The sequence below is a fragment of the Acinonyx jubatus genome, chromosome B4, assembly GCF_027475565.1.
Source record: "Acinonyx jubatus isolate Ajub_Pintada_27869175 chromosome B4, VMU_Ajub_asm_v1.0, whole genome shotgun sequence".
NCBI lineage: Eukaryota > Metazoa > Chordata > Mammalia > Carnivora > Felidae > Acinonyx > Acinonyx jubatus.
In genome coordinates this window covers 122,878,764-122,899,730 of record NC_069387.1, presented here as the reverse complement: position 1 = coordinate 122,899,730, position 20,967 = coordinate 122,878,764, and the positions used below count along the sequence as shown (strand labels likewise).

General features: G+C 41.5%; 2 long non-coding RNA genes across 4 annotated transcripts in view; one reads left to right on the top strand and one right to left on the bottom strand.

The window, feature by feature from the left end:
- LOC106971922 (uncharacterized) overlaps positions 1-20,967 on the bottom strand; it is a 59,959-nt gene that overhangs the window by 37,994 nt on the left and 998 nt on the right. The gene's annotated exons all lie outside the window — the stretch shown is intronic.
- On the top strand, positions 3,803-20,929 carry LOC106971894 (uncharacterized). Of its 2 annotated transcripts, XR_008300450.1 has the most exons (5): positions 3,803-3,927; positions 11,323-11,435; positions 12,790-12,970; positions 15,529-15,756; positions 16,511-20,929. It is a non-coding gene; the product is annotated as an uncharacterized LOC106971894 (long non-coding RNA). The 2 variants fall into 2 exon arrangements; XR_001429759.3 differs by having other exon boundaries at positions 15,529-20,929.

Here is a 20,967-nt window from a genome sequence, read left to right as displayed (position 1 = left end):
ATACTATGATATAAAGTCAGTATATCTTAAGTTACATGATAAGGGAACAAGAAGGGAAAGAGATCAAAGACATTTACTTAATATATGTATATGGACACAAAATAAGGAGGAAATATTCATGACAATTGCAGTCCTCGTATTTATAACTATCTTCTTCTACTATCCATACTATATCCCCTTTGTTTTCAGCAAGTACCTCAGCTAGTTGTGGTTCTTTACCTGGCTGGATGACCCAAACCTTTACTCTTGGAGAATCTGGGCCACTACTAGGTCTGCCTGGATTGGGTTGTAGTTTTCCATGGACCTTAATCATGGGACACAGTGATACCAAGAGATCCCTTAAGGGATTTCCTATAATCCAAACATACTCTTCCTTAGCTTCACTGTGGAATAGTAATCCAATCTTCCCTTGGTAGTTGGGATCAATCACCAAGTCAGCACATAATTCTCTTCCTGGCCTGTAGATTCAGAGGCACTAGGAGTCCAGAGCAGCCAAGTGGCAATTATAACTTCCAGTTCAATGGAATCATTGTTGTGTCTCCCTGTGGAAGCATTCCTCTCTCTGGAACTAAGTCCTCTAAGCCAGCAGAGCATAAAGTCATAGGAAAAAGGAAGACAAAATTTGGCTGATTTTAGCCCTCCTGCAGGAGATCAGGCTCTCCCTCAAGGCAAACCTACAGGCTCTCAGGGAATTCAAATCCCTGAGATCATCCTTTCTTATCACTACTTTGACAGCAACATTAGGAGCAACCAACCAACAGCATTATATTCCTTAGTTTCCCGGAAATGTTTGAAAGTATCATATACAAAGGCCTCACCGACTACTAATACCATCACTTTTGGAGGTGGGGATTTCAACATATGAATTTGGGTAGGGGGGAACACATATCAGGCAAGCCATAGCACCACCACAACTTAGTCTCCTTTTGTGGCCCCAACTCAGTAGACAGTGCCAATATCAATCCAGTTCCATAAGCCAGATACCAATGACCCTGCCCTCTATCTTCTCCCCCTAATCAATCTCCAAACCCAGGCAATTTTATACCTTATTTATCTATTTTATACACCCATTTATGGCTGCTTTTACTGCCATCACTTCAGTTCAGTGAGCCATCAGCTCTCACCTGGACCACTGAAGCAGCCTCCCAACACATCTCCCTGCTTCAAGTACTGCCCGCTACAATTCGTTCTCAGCCCACCAGCTAGAGTAATCTTCTCAAAAAATAAATCAACTCACATCACGGTCTTGCTAAAACCTCTCAAAGTCTGCATATGGCCCAATTCTCACCTCAGCCTATAAGGTCCTCCACTGCCCGGCCCCCAACTACTTTTCCAGCCATATCTCATACTATTTTCTCTTAGCTCCCTGAGCTTCAGCCATAGTAGCAATTTTCTTTCCAGAAACTTCTGTATGCAGCAGTTAAGAGATTGTGTAGTGAACTCCCTGAATTCAAATCCCAGTTTGGCCTGTTCTAGTGGTGTGGCTTAGAGCAACTTACCTAATCTTTCTGTGTGTGTGGTGAGACAGGAGGGGAAGTTCAGGGGGTGGTGCATTTCTTCATCTGAATATGGTGATAACACAATTCGGAATTTACAAAACTGCTATAAATATGAAGTGAGCAAACTCACTTAAGTCATTTGCATAGCATCAGGTACATTCTAAAATATGAACATTATCTTCTGAAACTTTGCTCTCTCCCACTTTAAGGAATTTACTACATCCACTAATTTCTGCACTCTTGGTTCATTCCCCTTCACCCTTCAAACATTGCCTCCCGTTTCTACAAGAAGCCTTCCTCAACCACCAAACCAGTGTGCAGTGGTCTGTTGGAGAACTGCATGGCCCCGTGTTCTCATCCCTACACTTTACTGCCGTCAGTCTTGACTTTACCACTCATGACCCCTACCTTACCAAAGCAATTCCTTATTCAATGCCGAAATCACGCAAACCTGGAAGTTTTTCTCATAAAATTTTTTATGACCGTCCATTTTTTTGATGGTATGATAAATACATTGAGAAAAATCTGCGAAGTGAATGACAACAGAGTGATCCATCCCTCTGACAACAGAGTGGATGGCTGGTAGCCTCCACCATGATGTTGCACCACAGATGATGTCATAGCAGCTCGCTGTTTACCACAAAAACAGATGGTGTGTGTCACAATGTACAGATCAGAAATACCTCTCTGAAGTATTTCTCTGCAACAATCTCTTAATGGACCACCTGTGACTTACTAATGGTCAAGAGACAGTAGAGACATACTAAGTGAGAGAGAAATTTGAAAATACAAGGCAAATGCAAATATGGGATATGAATAGATTGTATACAAGAGCTTTAAACACCCATCATCTCCATCAAGTTCTCCAGAGACTCCCATCAGCAGATTTTCCTCCAAATTATACTCTCAGCAGATGTGTAATGACCAAGGACCCTGACGATAAAATAACAATAATGTTAGACTCTCCCAGCCAGCAATGACTATTTTTATTTCTGTAACCCCAACATCTAGTTTAGAGTCAGTAAATAGAGTAAATGTTCAATAAGTGTTTATTGGTAGAATGACTGGATATTTTAGATACCAGTTAACATAGCTGTTCCACAGTCAGAGCCCACGAGAAGTATTGCCACTTGACAAGCATTTTAACCTGAGGACATCAGTCAACATGTAATAATATTCCTGTGTTGGTGTTTTGGGCTCCCAGTAGCCAAATTCCCTGACTTTCCTCTAGGATGTCTCTCCTACTCCACTCTCACTCTTTGTGCTCCCCTGGAATATGGAGGTGGGTGTCCACTGGTGGCTACAACACTGGACATGTGACCCCAACCTAGCCAATCAAAACGTCACACCCTCTTAGGCATGCTCATTGGTTCAGAGATGGGCGTATGACCCAAGCTGTGGCAATCGGTCCAATCAGTGATCATCCTGACACTTTGGTTTGAACAACCAAGAAAGAACTACTGAGAGCTGGACTCTTTTCCATTGGTTTTGGGGAAGTGAAGTTGTAAGACAGGAATGGTCTGAGGCCATCAGAAGGAAGGGTTTCTGACAGTTGAAGTGAACCCAGAGGAAGAAGAACCAAAAGAAGGAGAAAGACCAGGTTTTGGTAACATTTTTGGACCCCTAGATCTATCTAACTGTACCTGAACTCACCTTGCACCAGGACTTTTGCCATGTGACCCAATAGTGTATTTGGGGTTTTTTGGTGTTGAAGTGGTTCTTTTTTGGTGGGGGGGGGGGGTTGTTTGCTTGTTGGGGGGTGAGGGTTTTCTTGTTTTTTTGTTTTTTGTTTTTTGCTTAAAGTAGCTTGAATTGGGTTTTCTGTCACTTATAGCAAAGAGGGCCATGACTAAAACTCTTTCTTCTGAACACATGCTTGGAAGCTGAGAACTCCAATTTTCATACATTATTCTGAGTAATGAATGATGCACACCATAGCAGGAGTTTACAAGTTTACAAAGTTCACAAACAAGTTAACAAAGGTGACATGTGAAAATCCAGACAACTTTACAACCCAAGGTTCTAGTGATGTCTGCAAAAGTTTCCAAGGACTCAAACAGTTAAATGTATCTGAAATTCTAACATCCTTGGAGTGAACTCACATTTACTGGAATTAGAATGCATTCAGTTGCCCCTGTTTCCATTGTAACACCAAATTAGTGCTTATTAATTGGCCCCTATTTATTTTCACTCACTTGCTACCATTAGATATTTGTCCTGGCATCCTAGTCAGGAAGACGTTAGCTAGGCCTAATTGCTCAGACTGTATTTAACGGACAGCCTGTGCTATCAGATAGCTCTAGAAAGAAAACAACAGAAGGCTTAACATGCAACTCTAGGAATGCCAGGTATGTAGTCATAAAATCGAATAATTTCAGAGCAAGGAGAGCCTCAGATGAGCCGCTAATCATCTCCATGGCCTGAAACAGTAAGTACCCCCAAAGCCAACTAATGAAAGGCTAAACTCATTTCAAACTGCTAACAGGCATTTTTGAAGAGATAAAAATCATGACTCTCACACATATATAAAATGAACCCATGTCAAAGATTCTATGTTATTCATCATTTAATGAGGGAAGCCTAAGTTCTTACGCTGGTTCAAAGGAGAAGTCAAAGAGCAGACACATATGTAGGCAATCAGAAGTGCTGACTACATTTCAGAAATGCTGAAATGCATTTGCTAATAGATGCAGTGGTGGCTTCCTCTGCCAAACATTCATTTGCGCTGAATGTGGACAAGAATCATTGACATTACTATGAGGTTTTTTTCAACTCACAGAGTTATGAAATAGCTCAAAGACAATGAAAGGTGCAGACCACTATAAAATTAAGGGACTCAAGTTCGAGAACTGGATAGTGCCCAGCATCTCATAGGATACTCAGGAATCCCTCTCTCTCTCTCTCTCCACCATTCAAAGATTTGTGCAAGATTTCCTCTCTGCATATGACGTTTTCACTAACCAAATATCTATTGCACATGTTATTTGAGCATTTTTGTGGTTTTTGAAAAACTTCACTGAGCCTTAGTTTCCTCAGTAGAAAAGAGGAAACTGTAATATTCGATTTTGTAGGGTGTGGTAAAGATGAAACGCAATAATGTCTGGGAAATGTCCTAGAACCTCACTAGATACCTGGCACCTAGTAGGTTAGGGAAGAATTTGTGCTTTAGTAGAGCACTGTGCATTGTCTACAGCACATCCTTCCGGGTCATCTGATTCTGATTCTATGAGGGCTCTGCAGCTTTCATTGCCTTTGAGTTCTTTTTTTTTTTTTTAATGGCTCTGTAAATTGTACATAACTGATAGCAATGCAAGTAATTTTTGTCTATAGACATGCAAATAAATTCTGTCTGGTGGAGGGATAACCAGCCCTTCCCTTTAAAAAGACAGTTTTGCGGTCATTTGCAAATTCATTTCATTATTTCTAATCTGTAAAAGTGTCTGCATTTTGACTTCGCCTTTAAAGCAATTGTAACATCCATCAAAAGCTGCCTCCCCATATTTCACCGACACACACAACCTCTTGATAAGGCAAAGTTGAGTTTATTGCTTGCTGCAGTAAAGGAGAATACCACCTGGCAAATCTGTGGCAGTGTCTCTGGGGAAGGAGGGGAAAAGTCAGCATTTATTAAGAATTGGAGTTTTATGTAAAGAAGCTTTTCAAAGCACGGGTTTGATTAGTATTGGGTAAAGATTGTGGTACAAAAGTCCAGGATTGGTGGGCACAGAAAGGTGAGGACCTCAAGGCAAAAGATTCAAAGATTCTCCAGGAAGCTCTGGGAATGGACAATCACACTATTTGGCTGGGCAGCAAACTCCTGGAAGAATTACCTCCAAATTACCTAATGATCTGACTTCTTTATTTATTTCCAAGATTTTCTGTAGTAACATGAAAGATCTAAGAGAAGTCTGCAGAGATCTAAGTATGATATTCTTCCTCTAAAACAGAAGATATCCCTCCTCGAGGTAGCTTTGTTTTGAACAACCACGTGTCCACTTTCATAATCCTCTTGGGTGAGATCTATGATGTAGGGGAAACAAACCCTTTTTTTCTACTCTCTCAGGTTTAGCATCTGGGGTCTGCTCATTAAACTGACAAAAGACAAATTAAGAAGAGAAAAAGCATACAAATGTGATTTGATGTTAATATGTCTATTTTTCCATGCATGGAGGTCTTCATAGAAAAGAAATGAAGACCTCAAAAAAGTGGTTAGACCTGGGAGCTTATATATCCTCTTAACAAAAGGTGATAGATTATGGAGAAGTGACAGAACAAAGGGAAGGGGGTTTGGGCTCTAGAGAGTGGTAAGTTGTGAAAATGTAACTAAGAAATGCATGGTAAATAAGACTTCCTTCGTAAGGTATGCAGATAAGAGTCAGTCTCCTCTTCTTGGCATGGAAGAAGGAACACTTCCACAAATGAAAATTTGTGTCCCCTTCACAACGAGAAATATATGCACTGCTTTTAGGCAGAATGAGAAAGGGCAGAGAGTTCTTCCTGTGTCTGCTATTTCTCAATTGCCTTCAGCTCAAAATTATTCTTGTGCCAAAGTGGCATATTTTGGGGTAGCATATTCCGAACCCTTTAAGTGGCATTAGTGGCATTGTCTAAATTGTCCGCAGTTCTGTCAACCACAGCATGCAGGATTTCCCCCAACTTTCCAAGCTTCTTATGAAGCATGAAGTGAAGAGGCCTAAGGCAAGTCAAATTCAGAATTCCCCTGGAGTAGAGAGAGATCTACTGATCTCTTTCTCCTAAAGGACAAGCCAATGGGCCAATAAATAAATAAGCCTTTATATTGTAAGTAAAAGCAATAAACAGTAAAACAAGGAAAGAAAATTGAGCAAATTTTGTTAGGATTTTAACATATCTTAAAGCTTTTCAGACTCATTTGCACAGATTATATCCTTTTTCCCTTAACAAAATCACACCTCATTATCTTGCATACAGATGTGGACCTCTCTGCCAAGAGTGCTGCAGTAAAGACACATCAGGTATATTTAATTACAACTTTTAATCAAAGAAATTTCTATTTCACAGAGAAAACTGGTGAGAGCAGAAAGAGGACTGTGGATAATTGCTGATAACCCCAAATCAGCATTTTAGCAGACCAGAAGAGCCCATGAATACACACAACACAACTTTCTACAGCCACACATATCCCTTATACAACTTCTCAACATGGCAAAAATGAGCACATTAATGAACAGGCCCAAAGATAGTATATAAAAATAAGAAGCAAAAGTATATAAATTTGAAATTATGCTTAGTAATCAGTTTCACTGTTCTTTCTTACTTAGATATATGATCTAGGATACAAAAATGCTAATTCAAAGGGGCACATGCACCCCAATGTTTATAGAAGCACTATCAACAATAGCTAAAGTATGGAAAGAGCCTAAATGTCTATCAGATAATTAATGGATAAAGAAGATGTGGCATATATATGCAATGGAATATTATTCAGCAATCAAAAAGAGTGAAATCTTGCCATTTGCAACAACATGGATGGAACTAGAGTATATTATGCTAAGCAAAGTAAGTCAGTCAGAGAAAGACAAATATCGTATGATTTCACTCATATGCAGAATTTTAGAAAAAAAACAGATGAACATAGAGGAAGGGAAGCAAAAATAAGATAAAAACAGAGAGGGAGACAAACAATAAGAGTTTCTAAATACAGAGAACTGAGGGTTCTTGGCGCAGTGTTGGGTGGGGGCATGGGCTAAATGGGTGATGGGCATTAAGGAAGGCATTTGTTGGGATGAGCACTGGGTGTTATATGTAAGTGACGAATCACTGACTTCTATTCCTGAAATCATTATTACACTATATGGTAAATAACTTGGATTTAAATTTAAAAGAAATAAGGAAAGAAAGAAAGAAAGAAAGAAAGAAAGAAGAAAGAAATGATCTAGCCATTCAATGAATACCCATTAATTAACTCAATTTAATATCAGTACTAAAGTTCTTGAAAATGAATCTTCCAGCTGATGTATTACAAACTATAATCTCTGTTGAAATTAAATTTTCAGAATAAATCAACACAAATTTTTATTTTTCATAACTATAAGCATTAGTAGAAATAATGCTAGTTTATTTGATTAGTACAGTAAACCCTGTATAAATTTAAGAACATACCCAAGTAGAATAAAATCATAAACTCCTATTATGTTTACCATGGTAAATCAGGGAAGACAATTATTTGTATTAAGCCAAAAATAATAAACTCATTTCATTTCCAAAAGCTGACTTAATATATTTGAACTTGGCCTCTTAAACCACTTTTGAGTTAAATTTCCATAAGACTACTCTGTTTAACATTTTGAAAGTTATCAGTTCGATTTCCTTAATTTCTGGGATTTTTTTAATATTCCATTGATACAGCGCTTATTTGATGTAAAGCAATCAGAAGAACTCATTTAATCTTTAGAGAAATTTCTGTTCAGCAGATCCTTCTGAGCCCCTCATCAGTCAGCCATCTCATCTGTTACATATTTTCTCTGTTTTCTTACCAGAGACATGGCAATTCTTTTCCCAGAGTTGTTTCTGTTTACAATATCTATAACTATCTTTATCAAGAGACTCCTTCCATTGGAGCTGAATGACTGAGATGGGAACATCTAGATATTTTATCTGTAAGGCTATAAATTTATTTCAGTTTCTACTTTGTTTTCATTCTAAACTATTTTCAAAGTCCTCCACAAGTGTTGGAGTTCTGGCAGTAGGGTTATTTCCTTTCTAGTCCATGCTTATGTATTTGCTACTCAATTTCTGGCTTAATACCAATTTATAAAAAATGAGGAAGGAGTGGGGGATCACATCTGCTTCTAGATTTTCTGCTGAATACTGCCTAAAGGTGGAACAGGCCTATCCCTGGGTTCTCCACAATCCTCATCCTTTCTCTACTTGAGACTAGATTAGCATCTGATCCACTTTCATAGGGAAGATTTGTGGGATAGACTCCAAAAGACCTTATCCAGCACGTAGAGTTTTTCTGAACCTCTCTGATTCCCTATGAAATTCAGGGTCCTTTAAATCATTATTGAGAGCTTCCAATCCTGCTTTCTCCATCCATTTCTCAGCATCTGAGACTCCCACTAACACTCATTGATATAGATAGACCAGTGAGTCCTGCATTACATATTCATAAACTTATTCTAAGTTCTTCTGCAAATTTCTCCTATCCTGACTGGGCTCTCAGCTCAGACTTGAGACCAGGGCTTGAAATCAACAGAAAGGGATTTTGCCTGTTCTGGGGAGGCTTAACTTCAAGAGACCATTGAAGTTTAAGAGGTTGTGGTAGACCAGTGGGGAAGAGGAGCAAATCAGAGGGAGGCCAGAAGCTGAGAGAGATGTCAGAGTATAGAACTGGGGAAGGTTCACACTGTGATTCAAGAGGATCTGAAAGAGAGACAGCTTTCAGTTTTTCTTTTGCTTTGGCCAAAAGAAAGGAAGGAAGAGATTTTTGAATCTGAATGTCTTGGAATGCTTCTTGATGCCAGTTGACAAATGGGGGCAGTTGGAAGTTTGCTCCTCATTTGAACTAAACTTCTCAGTCCCCAGGACCAGCTTCAGGAAAGAGCTTAACTTCAGGGCCTGCACCCATCCTCTTCCTGATGGGTTTCCTCTTACTGATGCACAACAAAAAATGACAAGAACAGAGAGACAGACAGATTTCCACCAAAAAAAATATATGTGCTTTTTCAAATGTTGACACCTAAGGACGGTTTCTTAATCCTAGGAGAAGAAATAAACTCAGCATCTCAGAGTTGAATGAAAGAGATAAAAGTTTCTAACCAATGCGAGGTCTATGTGCCTACCCCGTCATCACAGTCAGAAAGTCTCCAAACAGAAGGCTCAAAGGACCTCAGAGGGACATTCTGTTTCCCATTCCAGGGCATTGGCCATGACGGTGAGATCTTGGTCCCAACCGGATCTCAGTGAGACCTCCAAATCTGTCGAAAGCTGTCTCCCCATATATCACCAACACAACTTCTTGATATGTCAAAGTTGAGCTTGCAATTACTGCATTAAGAGGGACTGCCATGTCACAAAGCTTAGCAGTGTCGTGGAGAAGAAAATGTGATGTCAGAATTTATTGAGATTTGAAAGTTTGATTTAAGACAGATCTTTCAAAGTGTTGGTTAGGACTGAGTAAGGATCATGAAACAACAGTCCAGGATTGGTAGAAGCAGCAAGATGAGAATTTAAATGCAAGGAATTCAAAGAATCTTAGGATGGTTTTTTAAGGAAGTTCGTGCAATGAATCAAACCATTTGCTTGGGCAACAGACTCCTGAGGGACTAGATCATGCTAATGAAGGCAGGAAAATAACACAAAGTCATGTTAATGCAGACAGTGACCTGTGGCTTTGGTTTTCAGTGTCCAATGTAATTATAAGGGTAGAAGGTCTCAGTTCTCCCATTTGCTTCTGTCACTCTTATTAATTTGTGAGTTAAATAAAATCTTTTTCATGCATTATTTCATATCTACATGAGAGTCATGATTTTACCTTCTTTGAAAATCATCTTTAACAGTAGATACTCACCAATGGCAGTTGGAATTCTCATTATTTATATGCAACTCAAAGGAATGAGTGGACACAAATCACTGTGTACATTGCAGGGACAGGTCTAATCAGTGCTCCCATCATGTGATGTGTTCTTATCCTTTATCAACCTCTCAAACTGGCTGGGTATTAAAAACTTCGTTTTGTTCCACATTCCACATCTCTTTTGGCTTCCAAGTAAAATATTACATCCTCAGTCTGTCATATCTCTATAGCAAGGGTTCTTAACTGTTTTTGTGCCATGGATTCCTTCAACAACTGGTAAGGTCTATGGGTCTCTTCTCAAAATCCTGTTTTTAAATGTTTGGAAAAAAATAATAACTTTGGATAATTTCTTTAAAACAATTGTATTGAAACGTCTTCAAAAAGATTGTATTTAAAATTTTGCAATGGAGTAATGTAAGTGCATCTTTAGTAACCCATTAAATAACCCATTAGATAAACCATTAGATCTACTACAATCCAGTAGTATATCCGGTAATTATTTTAATATAAAGCATATAGGATATTCTGAGATATCTGCAAAACCGTGATGTGATATAAAAATACCTGAGGTTCTTGAAAATATAACTATGCTTTGTTGTCTATATTCCTAATTAAAAGATGCACTAAATTTCAGTGAGAGGTGAGTGATAATCAAGATGCATTTTTTCTTCCCAGTCATGTTCACAGACCTCGTGAATTCTATCCACAGACTTTTATAAGTCCCAAACTCCAGCTGGGAACACTTGTTCAATAGTCATAGACGCCCAGGGGAAATTTCGACAGGATTTTTAAAAATCAGTTTAATGTTAGTCAAATAGAAAGCAGTTGCAAAGTAGTAAATACAATGTAACATCACTGCTGTAAGAAAACAAAAATACAGTGTGCCATGTGTTTGCACCAGGAAGGGAAAGATGTGAGAAATACATACCAACTGGTCACCTGGCTGGTCGGGCAAAAATGAGAGAAGACAGTTGACATTTTCTTGTTATGGTTCAACATTGTTCAATGGTTTACAATATGTGTATATCCTTTTGTACTTATTGTGGACTAAAAACTGTGTCCCCCCAAATTCATATGTTGAACCCCTAAACCCCAATGTGACTCTATTTGGAGATAGGGCCTTTAGGGAGATAATTAAGGTGAAATTAGGTTATAAAGGTGAGCACCTAATCCAACAGGACTGCTGTCCTTAAAAGAAGAGGAAGAAGCCCCATAGATATCTCGCTCTCGCTCTCTCCCTTTTTCTCTCTCTCTCTCTGCCCAAAGAAGGAGCCATGTTAGGACACAACAAGAAAATGGTCCATCAAGCCAGGGAAATAGGTCTCACCAGACACCAACCCTGTTGGCTCTTCCAACTTGGACTTCCAGCCTCCAGAACGGTAAGAAACGAAATTTCTGTTGTTTAAGCCACCAGCCTACGGTATTTTGTTATAGCAGCCTGAGAAAACCTATACAGTAGTTTTGGGGAAGGGGGGCCTAATTTTTTAAATAGCTTATTTGAAATCCAAATCCAGAGTACTGATTTGCAATGAAAACAGTCGTGCCCTGGGGCGCCTGGGTGGCTTGGTCACTTACGCATCTGGCTCATGGTTTTCAGCTCAGGTCATGATCTCACTGTTCGTGAGTTCAAGCCTCACATTGGGCTCTGTGCTGACAGCTCAGAGCCTGCTTGGGGTTCTCTCTCTCTCACTCTCTGCCCCTCCCCTACTCACATTCTCTCCCATCTCTTTCTCTCTCAAAATAAGTAAACAAACATTAAAAACAAAACAAAGCAAAAAAAAAAAAAAACAGTTATGCCCCGTGGTCAGGAGAGCTCCGGGATCATAAGAGGAAGCTCTCAAAAGCTAGTCTTAGAAGAGCCATTGCCGCCTAACACCCCAACCCCATACCTCATGTCAAAATCAGAATCTTACAAAGCTGTGTGACACCCCCCAACAACTGAGGTTCCCAGCAGGCTTCTGATGTATTTTCCAGCTCATCTTCCATCAAGAGCTCATGAGCCTTACTGACGGCATCCTAGTCATTTCAAAAACAGTAGCTTATTTTTCCCACCAAAGAGAAAAGTGCAAAAACTATTCCCAGCAAAGGGAAGAGTTGGGGGGGGAGAGTGGGGGGAGAGAGATTTGGCAAAGAATTTCAAAAAGCCAAGAATCTATTGTGTGGTATCATCTAATCTTTTTGGGTGGTCTTCCCCTCCCCACCAAACTCCTGGCTTTCTGGTCCTAAATACTCCTGGCTTAAGATATCTTGAAGATCACCAGAAACAGAGCCCTGTAGATCATGCATGAAGCCTTATCTTTGCTGGTTATGCTTTTATTTCAGAGGTCACCCATCCACAGCACTCTAAGAGGCTCCTGGCATTAATGAATCCCTTGCTGAATTTACAGTAGCAGCTCTTAGCCCACACATTAGTGCCACTTAGACAGAGATCAGATTTCCTTTTTAAGCAAAAGCTTCAACAGCTCACAGATCAGCCAGCTGAACTCGCTCTCTTTCTCTCTTACAATATGAACAGTGGGGGGTGGGGGTCCTTATGGGGCAAAAAATAAAAGCCAAATTCCACCACAACACTTTTTGCATTTTAAATCTTCCCTAAGCTCATCTGCAAAATCATTTCTGTTTGCTTTATGAAGAAATGGAAGGTCATTGCTCTAGGTTAAACAGAGAATGCTTCTTGGGATAGTTGCAAAAGTGTTCGATCAGTTATTTGCCATGAAATTGTCACTTTACTAGCGAAGAGATCTGAAGAGTCCGTTCCTCTGAACATCAGTTTTTCATCTATAAAAAGAGAATGAAAGTACATGGTCTGGCCACCTCCCAGGATTGTTATAAGGATCAAATGAGATCATAATCTATGTGAAAGTACTGTTGGTGCCGGTGATGTTATTTAACACTCAGCTGGACTATTTTGTTGGTAAGTGCAGTAACAGTTTTAATACATTGGGGTAATTTGGAGAATTATGTCAAGTTAGTAATGGTTGAATATGAACTCAAAACACCTAACTGCATTTCTAATAAGACTAGAATTGGGATTCTTTAAAAACCAGATCTTTGTGGTGGTGAATGGACACAATCATGTAGCTGGAGAAATGAACCCAGTCAGATTTTCTTTCCATAAAGAGAGGATTGGAAAATAGCCCCTAAGAAGATAAGTGGGCCCAAAGTTTCCTGGATCTTTGTGCAATTCAGGGATAGACATATTTCATATTCCCAGTAAGCTGGAGGGGGCATGATTTGAAAGCAAGTTGAGGGAGGTGGACAGGAATGCCATCTTGAGAGAGATGTTTTGCAATCGTGTGTTTTGACTATACTATTGTTGAGAATCCACATTGGTCCTTGGGAAGGGTGTGTGTGTGTGTGTGTGTGTGTGTGTGTGTGTGTGTTTGGATCTGTATATAGTGTTTGGAGGCAGAAGGAGGTCCCAACAATTAGTAGCTGGCCAGTCAGCGGGAGGAAAGACTCAAGGCTACAACTCACTTCCAACAATACTTCCCTTCAGGTGCCCAGGGTTCATCAAGGACTTCACCATGAGGCTTAGAGTATTCAGACTCAGCCAACCCTACAACCCCACTGTTACCCAGACTGTACCAAAAACACAATAGCAAAGGACAACTGTGGATTGACCACAGCAGCAACACTTCAGGCCAATTTATCTCAATAAGTCAGACTTAGGAAATGACTCAGTTGGAGAGGACAGATCAATGCCATGGGTAGAAAGAGGTTTTCTGAAAGTCGAACAGAGAGCACACAGCAGAGGAAGAAGGTACTCACAGAGAGGCCCTGACCTGGGACAAAGGATTGATGTTAGGAAATAGGGATGCCCACAAGAGATCAACAGCATGTAAAGAGTTTGAACTCCCTGGGGGACTTTTCCTTAGGACAGGAACATTAAAATCAGCACATAATTTCAAGAATTTTCTTCTTAGTTTCCCTCAGTCCTGCACTGCAGTCTGATGCTCAGATAGAGCTTTGAATGGTCAGGCTTCTATAAAATAAAGCAGAAGACAGGGATAGGATACATGGCCTGCCCACTTTCGCCCTTCAGCTGCCATTGCAAGAACACAGCAGCATCCTCGCTAGGGCTCTGGACCCTGTTGCTCAGGCAGGGACCAGCATGACTGGAATCAGCAGAAGAATACAGTTACTAGTAGACAATTCCAGAGCAGATAAGGGACAGCCTAGCCCAATTTCACCCTCCCTTCTTTCCCCAAAACCTTAACGGAGATGATCCTTTCAGGCAGAGAGAAAACTAAAACTTGGTTTTCAAGTTATTTGGAAAATATTTAAGAAGTTAAACACCTTTGGTGTTAAATTCTTCAGTTTCTTCATGAAAGGTTATCTACACAGTCATAGGGTAAAAGGACTGTGTGAACTGCAACTCAGTTAGACTCCAAGCCTGAGTCCTGAGACAGGTGCATCTCTCCCTTGCTAATGCACATGCATGCATGCACACACACATGTACACACAAACACACACCAGACAGCAGATCCAGGATCTATATTTTCTGTCTTTAGCTTTATGCCTGGAGAGCTCAACTGAGGGACTCATTGCAAGGATCCTCACCTTTTGCGAGGTCAAATGCTCAGTTTATCAGGCTGTGTGATTTAATAACTAAACTCCCTGAAATGGGTTTGCTGGAAGCAGTTGGTATTTAGCTTGGGAACTGGGTTAGGGTTACACCTATGTATTGGGTAGGTGGTGTTGGTAGGTAAGTTGCTAGCATCCATATCCATGACACGCATACAATTATATTTGTTGACAATGTTGTTAATGCTGGAGACCTTGATCACAATAGTTCTGATCTCGAGTTTAACCCCAAGATATATACATAGGATAAGCCAGAAGCCCACCAGCATCACCAGGCAGCCAGAATATGGGTCTGGGGAAGCCTCCATGCACCAATTCTTAGGACTACACAGACAAACTAATTTGAAATTTGGCTTTAATATTTGGAAACTGAATACTTTCAATATAATTTATTGCTTAACTAAATTAAGCCAAATGGTTTTAAACCACTCTGTGCATAGAGGTACAGCATTTTATCCCCACTTAGAGGACAATGATAATTTGGTAATTTCTAACTTGAGCCAAGGAATTCACCAGGTAAATATGGATCATAATGTTGATAAAGCCAATGGTCACAAAATGGTGGCACCGAATGGGTATTTTTACAATGGATGAACAAATCTCTGAGACTCCCAGTAGCAAAAGGAAACAAATGCCTTTGTTGGGCCAGAAGGAAATGATTTTGTAATTTCCTGTAATTATTGCCCTAGTGTAGACTTGAGTAGGCCTCTTTCTTCCCATCCAAGTGGACTCTTCTTTCAGCCCTTACATTCTCCAGCCCTCATCACCAGATTCAATTTTATTCCATTTTTTACTGAGGTTATGCTGAGTATGGTATTCATACCTGAGGCTACAAGGATAATGATGATACTAATAAATGTCATCTTATCATATTCATTTTACAGATGAGGAGACTGAAATTCAGGGAGGCGACCTCAGCTGCAGCAAAGAAATAAACGGCAGAAGTGGGATTTACAGAAGGGCCGTGTGACGCTCAGAGTCCATGGTCATGCCAGCGCTGCGACACAGTCCTAGCCCTGGAGGATGAGCAGTCCTCTTCTCGATCTACACAAGACATTACTACAGCGTCTTCATGCACCCCAAGCCATGAACACCACCACCCCCAAAGTTAGGTCTGTCCTGTGCCATAACTTTGCCCTGCCTCCTCTTCTCTGCCTTATTCTCTTGGACAGCAGGAGGGCTGGCCCCAACCCCAATCTGAGCTTGCTTGATCCTAGCCGGCTTCCTGCCAAGAGCTCAGCCCCCTGCTCCCCCAGAGCTCGGGTCTCTCCTGCCTGACTTGGAGGCAGCATGGAGCAGTACAGAAGGGCTTATACACAGGCTCTCTTCTATGTGGCCCAGTTTCCTTATCTATGAAATGGAGGTAATACTATCTCCTCCTAAGGTTGAATGAAATCATCTATGTCAAGTGCTCAGCACAGGGCATGTCTCCTGAGGTGGGGGAGGGGGAAGCTCCCATCTGCCTGTATCCCTCAAGACTGCACTTAGACCACCCTCCCTGCAGAGCCTTGGAGAGTCACTTGGATTTGTAAGCTCCTTGGATGCTGTACACTGCCAGGTCCAGGGTCACGTCTGAAACCAAGCCAGTTTCTTCAGTCCACATCCTATCATCCAAGGGGGCAGGGTTCTACTTTTCCTCCTGACAACCTTGGCTGAGATCCCAGCATGCCCACTCCTGTTGCCACACTTCAGCACAGGACCACTCAACAGAATTTTCTGGGGTGATGGAACTGTTCTAGATCTGTGCTGCCCAAAATGGAAGCCAGTGGCCACGAGTGGCTATTGAGAAGTTGAAATGTGGTAAGTATGACTAAGGAATAGAAATTTATAACCATTTTTTCATTGTTTCTTTATTTATTTTGACAGAGAGAGAGCATGAGCAGGGGTGGGGCAGAGAGAGAAGGAGAGAGAAAATCCCAAGCAGGCTCCCTACCATCAGTGCAGAGCTCAACGCAGGGCTAGAACGCATGAACCATGAGATCATGACCTGAGCTGAAACCAAGAATTGGACGCTTAGCTGACTGAGCCACCCAGGCACCCATAACTATTTTTAATTAATTTTAATTTAAATCGCCACATGTGGCTGTGGCTAATGACTATCATATTGGACGGTGCAGGTGTAATGCACGTACAACCAGGTGCTCTCCCTGTGTCTCTGCTGCCAGACAGCACTTCACCTCACGTAGCGTTGCTTAGCCACTCACGGTCAAGTCCAGCCCCACAAGTAACTCACCACACACCCACTGGTTCCTATAGATGAGCCTGTATTTGCGTCGAGTGCATCTGCCTCTGCCCGGAGAAACCCACCTCCCAGGTACAACCCTTTCAGGGGTCACTGGAAGGTGAAGAGGAAACAGACAAGCAACCCAGCAGTGGGACTGCAGCAGCCAGAGCTGGGAAGGGGTGTATATAATTACATATCCCAGAGCCGGAGAGGATTAGAAGTGCTACAGAAGTGAATGTCAGGCAACATGATATTCCACAGGTGTGAAAGTAGCATTTCTATAGGGTTGGCCAACACTCTCTAAATCAAAAATATCTGCTGCCGAAGGAAAAAAAATAATAAAGGTGAAGTGAATCATAAACTAGAATAAAATGGGATAGGAAAGATCATATAGGGTAGTCAAGCCCGTAGACCATACCTACAAACCTGACTGCCCATACACTGCCCTAAAAGTTAGATCCATTATCAAAGAAACATGTGATTTAAGTCAAAAAGACACTGGAAAGAAGCAAAATAGATTTTACAGGTGAGGAAACTGAGGCTTCAAAAGTTTATTTACTCAAGTTCAGGCAGTTTATAAGACTTTAAACCAAATAATGATACCAGGGAGCTGTGTATCACTTCATCTTCAGTGACCCGGGATTCACAAGAGGGGTGAGCAAGCACATAGCAGAAGAGGTTGTTTTAATGACCCAGACATCAAGCAAACACGGAAAGGAACAAAAATCAAAGCAGTTTCAGTACCTACCTAATGCATGTATGGGATCCAAGAGCAGAAATGGGAATGGGGATCTGATTTAAGGATCAAGAAGATGGGTTGAGTTTTGATGTGTTAACTGTATGCTGCAGTGAGATAACCAAGTGAAAATGATCAAAAGTCAACTGGAGGGAGGCCTGGGTGGCTCAGTCACTTAAGGATCCCAGTCTTGATTTGATCTCACCGTTTATGAGTTCAAGCCCCACATCAGGCTCTGTGCTGATGATACCCAGCTTGCTTGGGATCGTCTCTCTCTTTCTCTCTCTCTCGGCCCCTCCCCTGCCCATACGTGTGTGCTCTCTCTCTCTCAAAGTAAATAAATAAATTTTTATAAAAAGTCAACTAGAGATACAGGATTAAAACTGTGGAGAGTTTAAGGCTGGGGATAAAAATATAAATTGGGCGACTGTTGCAAAGTGAACAAAATCTCAAAAGAATAGAACATTAAGAGAAAGCAGCAATACCCAAAGTATCACCAGACAGAAGACATGGACAGAATACAGACATTAATTGTACAGCAGGTGTCACTTCGCCAGGAGTTGCGCCAGTCATCATTACACCTAACCACCCACACAACAAACTTGTTGGAGAAGAGATATGAGCGCAAACATTTGTCGTTTGCCTCCCAACATCTATTTTCTCTTTCTCTAACAACACCCAACAGCTCCACTATGGGGTGCGCTCCTCCCACGTTCAGTCGAAGGCATCCAGGGCAGCTCCGTTTCCGCAAGTGTGGATCATGTGATCTAGCCTAAGCCAATCAGCGCCTCTCACTCCCTTACGCTTAGTGATTGGTTCAGTCACAGGTGCAAGACCCAATCAGCTTCAGGGAGACCCAGTGAGGCTGCGGGGAATGCTGGGACAGAGGCGGACAGGCTTTCCTTGGGACGACAAAGCGGAGGTGTGTAAGGTATGGACCACCTACAGGCAGCTCGCTACCACCTGAAGTCTGAGGATGGAGTCAAAACTGGAGAATCAAAAGGGGGCAAAAGAAATCGGGTCCTGGGATGGCCTTTTAGTCACTAATAGAAATATGCCTAAAAGGGGAATCTGCAGCCTTTCCACTTACTGTGAGCCACTAAATTCTGTTTGGGATGAATTCCCTCACCTTTGCAACAGAAGGATTCCGGCCTGATGCAGAAATGATCCCTGTTTTCTAGCTGAGGTAAACAAGGCTCCAAAAGATCAGCTAAGTTGTACAAGTTTACAGGTTTATTAATAACCAACCCAAGATCCGGAGTCACTTCTTCACTTCAGCTTGCTAAAAGGAGCTGCTGGGGGAACACAAACTGGGTTTGTAACTGACTACAACGTGACAAACGTGAAAAGACAAAGACACACCAGAAAGACAGGCATGAAGCAAAAGAGTGGAGAACACTGGAAATGGCTCAAGATTCAGTGTAACAAGATTCAGTGATTTACATACATTAACTCATCTCATGGTCACAACCACCCGTGATTTAGGTACAATTCATAGTCCCATTTACCCTGGAGAAACCAGATCGTAAGAGGTTAAGTGACTTGCCAAATTCACATAAATTTTGTGAGGTAGAATTAAGATTCGAATGCAGTATGTGGCACTTGACCACCAGGCTTTACTTCCACTCAAGTCCATCCGTGTTTGACTTAGAACCTACCTGTCTTATGTGGGCTATAATAAAAAACGTGTTAGAGACAGGAATGTAAGTAGGTATGGCCTTTGGAGGCAACTCAGCAGTATCTGTCAAAATTTTAAACACTCGCCCCTTGTAATCTGGCAATTCCATTTTTTGGCATCCATCCTAGCGGAGAACTTGCAGATATGGACGACAAGACACACACAGAACACTCGAGCAGCACTGCTTTTGAAAGAGGGAAACTGAAAAGAGTCTAAATGTCCATCGACACTAGACTTCTTAAAATAATTCTGGCATATCCACGCAATGGATTACCGTCAAGTCATTATAAAGAACAAGGTCAATTTCTACGTGTGGTATGGGAAATTCTCTAAGGTACAGGGTTACGCAAAAAAGGGCAAATTGCAGAATGCTACGTACAGAATGAGGCAGGTATTTAAACATTTAGGTTTCAAACAACATAAAACAAAACAGTACTTTTGTACATGAAGCAAGGCTCCGTGGCAATTAGCTGTGGGGATTTCTGGGTTTAATGATGGTTAATGATGGTCCCAAGAGACTCCTAAGAGGCCAGGTAGTAGATGTTACAATTAGTCACCAGGAGCAAAGAGAGTCACTGGCATGCTTGGAGCATAGGAAAATGCCCCCCTGTATCCAAGATGCTAGAGATACTAGAAGAATGTCCTGCAAGATATCATGGAGGCAAATCAAGAAGGACTTCTGGAGATGTGGCATGGAATACGACATAATGATAACCCCCACCCTGGCCTTTTCTCCTGACTATTCAAAAGGTTGTCCTCATCCTACAGAGAGCTGCCCCAATAGTCATTTAAAGTCACCCAGCCAGTTAGGAACTGAGGTGGCCCCAGACACCGGATGGATGTCCTGGGTTAAGTCCAGAGATGTTCCATTCTCAATGTGGTCAACTCTGGATCGTTGATCTTTCAGTTGCTTTCCAAGTGTTTTCAAAGAGTGTCTTGATCTCCAGGCACAAACTGTACAAACAAACTAGGGACAGGTCACCAGACTCCAGAGCTCCCCCAAGACAGGCCCAAAGAGAGCACATGTGTTGTTCTGCATGCTCACCTAAAGTTCTTCATGGGCTTTTTATTTAAATTCTGGGTCTTTTTCTCCATTCTGTCTCATTGCACCTGCCCACCTATAAATATACGTATTTTTTTAATTCTGCCCTTTCTCCCATGCCATCGCATCACGCTCATACATTCTGTCATTTGGTCAGTCTGCTGCGCTTTGTATACCTTGCTTTTGCCTGCCCTAAACTTGAATGGCCCAAGGACGTTAGCCCGGAGGAGAGCCTGATTACTGCGGGGATGCTGCCCTCTGCAGGCCACTGCCATGCATGGCCCTTTAAGAGGGAAGCCTGACCAGAATTCAGGCAGGTAACAACAGCTACTATGTTTTGACTCTTTTACATGGATTATGTCATTTAATTCTCACAACAGCCCCATGAGATTAAGAACTACTATGCCTTCTGTTTATCAGAGGAGAATACTGAATTCCAAAGAACGGTAACTTGTCCAAGACCACACAGCTAACAAGCAGCAGAAATGAGATTCGAACCCAAGTGCCCTGTGCCCGGGATCTGTCCTGCTCGCCCCTATTTTATACTGACTCCAAAAAAGGGATGTTAACTCACTTTTTAAGGAAGTGAACCATGGCAGCCATCTTATATCCATTACCTCATTTAATCTAGCTGTCAGCCAGC